Genomic DNA, 6,346 nt, shown 5'->3' with positions numbered 1-6,346 from the left:
CTTGGAAGGCTGAGACGGAAGGATCGCCGGAGCCCAGCAGGTCGAGGCCGCGGTGGCCGGGAGCGTGCCACTGCACTCCAGTCTGGGCAACAGAGTGAGACTTCAATTCAAAAAAAAAAAAAAAAGAGGAGACATCTGGGTCTCCTGGGCCTCTAGCTCTAGGGATCTGACCAGGCCAAGGTAGAGCACAGGGCAGGGGACCCATTGTGTTGGAGGGAGATGGGCTTCGAGCAGACAGCCCCAGTCCAGATGGACAAGCCCAGAACACTGGCACATGATGTCAGGAGAGATGCATGTGCAGAACCCAGATTGCCATGGCCTCACTTACAGTGAGCACTCCCAGGGCAGGAGGGCTATTTATCTAAACCTCAAAAGGGCCCTTGGTATGCGGGGAAACTGAGAGCAGGCACAGCTGGCTCCACCCTCCTCCACCTCTCTTTCTCATAAACACACACACACACACCACACTCCACACACACACCACTCCACACAGTACACAAACCGCACACACACCATACCACACACTATACAGTGCATACACCACACTACACCACACACACCATGCACCATACATACCATACTCCACACACACACACACACACACACAAACACACACACACACAGTATACCACATATATCATACATGCATAACACATACACACCACACCACACTACACAAGCATATCACACACACACATACCATACACCACACATACCACACCACACACACACCACATACATCACACACACACTACATACCATACACACACCACACACACCACATCACAATATATACCACACCAAATACCACACCCCACACACACACCACACCTCATACATACATACCATACCACAAACACAAACACCACACATATCACACACATACTACACTCCCTACACACAGCACACTCTGCCCCCACTGCTCCCACTGCCCTCCCCAGGGCGCTGCACTGATGTCACAAGGGCCAGGGGCCACCTCAGGGAGCAGGCCTAGGGGTAAACCACAGAGACCATGAGGCATGGGACACAGAAGACCAAGCTTGCCACAATCCAATGTGCAACCCTAAGAAAGTGGGTTCCATCTTCTGGACCTCCGTTTCCCAGCCTTTGGAGCAAGAGGTGAGGCCTGACTGGGGAGCTTTGCCTGACCCACTCAATGCCAAGGAGCCAGAGCCCCAGAGGGACAGGCCCATTGCAGGTCACAGCAGAGACACAGACGTGTACCTGGCCAACTTGCTGGGCAGAGAGCAAGGGCACTCCCAGGGACAAGGGGGGACAGGGGTCACCAGGACAGGCTTCATCAGTCAAAGACAGGAAAAAACAGCAGCAAAAGAACATAAGAGTCCAGGACAATACATCTACCCAAAGTCCAGCTGACTGGGCTCTTAAGCACCAATCAGGAGGCCGACTGCTTACTCCAAAAATCAGCAGCTTAAGGAAATGAGGAAACCGTGAGTCTACCTTTCCATGTAAGCTTTTTTGTTGTTGTTGGGTTTTTTTTGCCCTGAGTAAATTCTTTCTCACAGGGAATTCAAGTCTATGCATTTTGGAGGAAAGAGAGAACTAGAAAACCCCCATTTTGCAAAATAATTGAGATGAAGGAGCTTCTTCAGTGGGTGACATCACTGAGTGACAGATCAGGAGAGTGACTTTGTGTTCTCTGCCGACCTGGCATCTTCCCTGGGAGATCTCTGCTTTGCGGTTCTGCCCCTGTGGTGGCCTCTCCCTCTAGTAAGTAAGAAGACCAGCGTGGACTAAGCCCCACTCTAACATGGGCTAAATCCTATCGAGGACCAACACTAAGTCATGCCTTCTTTTTGGTCATTGTTGCTATTTAGTTTTTATTTCTCTGCAATCCAACTAGACATGAAAGAGAATAAGGAAAATAAGAAACCATAAGAACTGTAACAAGAGCACAAAGATGATAGAATATTGCGAGCAAATGAGATGGGGGCTGCCCTCCTCAGCTGCAGAAGGAACAGCCTGGTCGTTAAGATAAAGCAAGTTGCTTTATCTTAACGACCACAGTCAGCAATGGTGATCTTCTTGCCAGTCTTACCATTCTTGGACCCAAAGACCTCCATGGCTTATATAACATTCATGCTCTCCTTCCCCTTGTCGAAGACCACATGCTTGACATCCAACCATTTGGCCTTAGTAGTGAAGATGAAACACTGGGAACCATTTGTGTTGGGCCCAGCATCTGCCATGGACAAGATGCCAGGACCTGTGTGATTCAGGATGAAGTTCTCATCATCAAATTTCTCCCCATAGATGAACTTGCCGCCAGTGCCATCATGGCATGTAAAGTCACCACCCTGGCACATACACCCCAGAATAATCCAATGAAAGCAGGACTCGAGCTGGGCTCGGTGGCTCAGCCTGTAATCCCACGCCTTTGGGAGGCTGAGGTGAGTGGATTGCCTGAGCCCGCGGGTTCCAGACCCGCCTGGGCAGCGAGACCTCATCTCTACAATAAATCAAAAAATCAGCCGGGCGTGGTACCGCATGCCCGTAATTCCGGCTACTTGGAAGGCTGAGGTGGATGGATCGCTGGAGCCCAGCAGGTCGAGGCTGCGGTGGCCGGGAGCGGCCACTGCACTCCAGTCTGGGCTACAGAGTAAGACTCCAACTCAAAAAAAAAAAGAAAGCAGGACTCAGCAGAACCAAATTCTTCCTCTCCCGTGCTCAGAGCACAAAAGTTTTCTGCTGTCTTTGGAAATTTATCTGCAAACAGCTGGAAGGAAATGCAGCCCCAGGACTCACCATGGATGGCGATGTTGAAGAACATGGTGGAGTTGGCCATAGCTGATGAAAAGAGCTCCAGGCAGTGACTTCTGCAAAGCAAGCCATTCCTCCTTTTTCTGTAACTAAAGTATCTCTTTCAAGGACAACACGAGGAGCCCCTGGACAAACCAAAATGCACCCAGACACAAGTGGCTAGGGGTGGGAATCCCTTTCAGTCATGGTTGGTATAGGGAGAAGTTTTGTTGCCTACTTGGTAACTAGCCTGCTGTACTGTGGCCTGACCCTAGACCAGGAAAATGCAGAAAACTATGAAGCCAGCAGTTGGCAAGGTTAATGGGCAGCAGCTAGAAACTATAGGATGGGTTCTGGGAGATTCATTTAGTGCATGGAGGCTGAGCTGTGCTAACAGAGTATGTGGGGACTGGGGGAGAATGGAATTGTCTTTTGAAGAGCAGGCCCCTTGTAGTTCAGGCCTCCCCTCAGGTAAGTGTTCTAGAAACCCATCGGCATCCGTGTACCAACTAGCATTGTTAGAAAGACTGTTTTCGGCTTCAGTGAATTTTTTTTTTAAATTATTTCAACACATTTGCCCATTTCATGATGGGTGATTTAGGAGTGTACCGCCCATACCATGCTGAATGTTCAGCTGCTTTTTACCAAAAATGGCATGACACCGGAGCCATACCCTCTCTATTCACCTGATCTTGCTCCAGGCAACTTTTTGTTTGTTTGTGTCTCCAGATGAAAAAAGTCCTCAAAGGTAAATGTTTTGCCTATGTGAAAGTAGTGAAACAAAAAATGGCAGAAGCATTAAAAGGCATTGAAGCTGACGAGTTCAAAAACGTTTTGAGCAGTGAAAAAAGTGTCTCCATAGGTGTATTGCATCAAACAGAGAGTACTTTGAAGATGACTGAAGTTTAACATGTAAAAATAAATACACAATTTTTAAGAAATAAATTTTGGGATTTTTTTGGGTCCCCCCCCCTTATAGAGAGGCATCTGACCATTCCACCACCATGAGTTCATTATGTGTATTATGCTGTAGCTCTGTTTATTTCATCATTTGGCAATGGATTTTTATATTTGTAATAAACCCTTTGGGCCATGATGAGCTAAAAATAAATAAATAAATAAAGTGAAAATGCGTGCTAATTTTAAAAAACTAAGTTGGATTTCTGTTTCTCAAGAAAGTAGATTACGAATGTCTAACTTACACAAAATGTTTGTAGAAATTTATCATCCACTTTAAATACAGTGATATCACCAATCACATAAAAAGTGGAAAATAAAAATATGCTAAAGAAACATCAGCATCTACCTTGAGCGCTAGCAATTATTTGAAGACTGCCAAGAGTCAATGACTGACACTTACAGTTGTGCTTGAGTGCCACTCTGTGAAGGATGACTTTTCATTTAGATCAAATGTTAACTCTAACCAATTTCACTCTTTGTCAAATTCAAGTTTTCTTTTTCTTTTTTTTTTTTTAGCGAAATGTTGTGTTTAATGGTAAAGCTTAGCATGTTCCAGAACTAGCAATGGTGTGGAATCGCCGCAGTAGGACAGGTAGGTGACTCCCATTGAGCCTCACATGGCAAAGAGGATGAGGAAGGTGACCAACAAACAGAAGAGCCTCATGGCCTCAGATAGGGCAAAGCCCAGAATGGCATAGGAGAAAAGATGCTGCTTGAGAGAGGGGTTCCTGGCATGGCCAATGATCAAGCTGCCAAACACCATTCCAATGCCAACCCCTGAACCAGCCACACCAACTACGGCTGCTCTGGCACCAATAAACTTGGCTGCTGTGTCAATGTCCCAGGAGACGACACTGGTCTGGAACTCCCACCTGGCCACCTGGAGTGGGGAGCTGCTGAAGGAAGGCTGCTTAGATGAATTCTCTGGCCTATTCAGGAGGGAGACAGACACAGGCCTGATGAGACCCCCGGTTCAACAGCAGATCAGAGTTGGAGAAACGAGTAGTGTCCCAGTAGCCTGCATTTTTCAGTCTCGCAGCTTTAGCCCTTGGTCTCCTCAAGTTGTTTTGAGAATTTACAAAATGACATGATAGCTGTTATTATGTTGTTCCATGAGCATAAAATTTCACAGATGTTAAATGATGCCAGTGTAATATGTGGTGTTATCAGATGTTCCAAATAGAAAAGCCAATTAAGTTAATTTGAATAATGGCTTAATTTTTATTCAAATCACTAAAAAAAGCAAACCTTTTGAACATTCATTCTGTTAAGGGTATATCATTTGCAGCTGGTGAAAATGCAAGATGAAGATTCAGTTAAATATTTAATATTGATTTTGTTGTTTTCTGGTGATAATACAAATACAAATGTTGATGTCACATGGCATCACAGTAAAAATGTGCTTTTATTACATTTAGAAAGTATGAAGCAGAAATCTAGTTGGAGTTGTTTTTAGTGAACAAAAATTCATAAGTGAGTCTTAACAAGCTGCAATACGCTTCTAATTGAAACATACACTGAACTATAAAATTTCTGCAACAATGCTAATAGAAATGACAAGAAATACTTAATCAGGGCAATATGTACTTTCTCCCTTTTTGCTCCATCATTACTCAGATTTTAGAAATGCACAGCCTTGGAAAAAAGTAGCTTGTAAATTCATCTAACTGACTTAGCAATGACATTAGATGTGTGTGTGTTTGTGTGTGTGTGTGTGTGTGTGTGTGTGTGTGTATGTGTGTGTGTGTGTGTGTGTGTGAGACTGGGTCTTCAAAATTTGGGTTGCATTTTGTTCCAAATCAATGGAAAATCTTTAATCAAACCTTTCAATAAATAGTAACTGAGAACCACTTCTTTTGAAAATTTTAGCAAAGTATTGAAATTATTAAAAAAAAAAAACAAGATTGCAAACTGAAAGATAATTTAAATGTATTACCACAAAAGAAAGAGAGGAGTCAAATAAAATGCATGACGCCAGCCTGGGCGCAGTGGCTCACGCTGTAATACCAGCACTTTGAGAGACTGAGGCAGGAAAATTGCTTGAGCTCAGGAGTTTAAGACCAGCCTGGACAACATAGAGAGGTTTCCATCTCTACAAAGAAATAGAAAATTAGCTGGACATGGTGGCGCATGCCTGTAGACCCAGCTACTCAGGATACTGAGGCTGAAGTGTCACCTGAACCCAGGATATCGAAGTTGCAGTAAGCTGTGATCATGCCACTGCACTCCAGCTTGGGTGACAGAGTGAGTCCCCTAACTCAAAAATAAATAAATAAAAAGCATGATGTCTACCCAAATAATGTATGAGAAAAACTTTGGAATTCTAAAATTGCTTCTCAATGAATTCAAGACCAAGTCCTCAAAAGCAAAATCAACAAAATTGGGAACTTAATCAATTTTAAAAACATCTGCACAGAAAAATAAACCAGCAACAGAGTAAAGAAACAACCCATAGAATGGCAGAAAACATTTGCATCTAACAAAATCCAACCCAGAATCTAGAAGGAATTCAAACTAATTAACCAGAAAAAAACAAATAACCCCTTTAAAAAGTGAGTAAAAGCCAGCTCAGTGGCTCAGCCTGTAATCCCGCGCCTTTGGGAGGCTGAGGTGAGTGGCTTGCCTG

General features: G+C 44.3%; 2 pseudogenes; both read right to left on the bottom strand.

The window, feature by feature from the left end:
* Nucleotides 1-2,015: 2,015 nt before the first annotated feature.
* Nucleotides 2,016-2,327, bottom strand: LOC103271091 (annotated as a pseudogene).
* A 2,006-nt stretch (nt 2,328-4,333) lies between these two features.
* LOC103271089 lies at nt 4,334-4,744 on the bottom strand (annotated as a pseudogene).
* Between the last annotated feature and the right edge of the window lie 1,602 nt (nt 4,745-6,346).

The sequence above is a fragment of the Carlito syrichta genome, unplaced genomic scaffold, assembly GCF_000164805.1.
Source record: "Carlito syrichta isolate Samal-C Ts95f unplaced genomic scaffold, Tarsius_syrichta-2.0.1 Scaffold311201, whole genome shotgun sequence".
Taxonomy (NCBI): domain Eukaryota; kingdom Metazoa; phylum Chordata; class Mammalia; order Primates; family Tarsiidae; genus Carlito; species Carlito syrichta.
The sequence above is the reverse complement of the archived record's forward strand: the minus strand, read 5'-3'. Positions and strand labels throughout refer to the sequence as shown.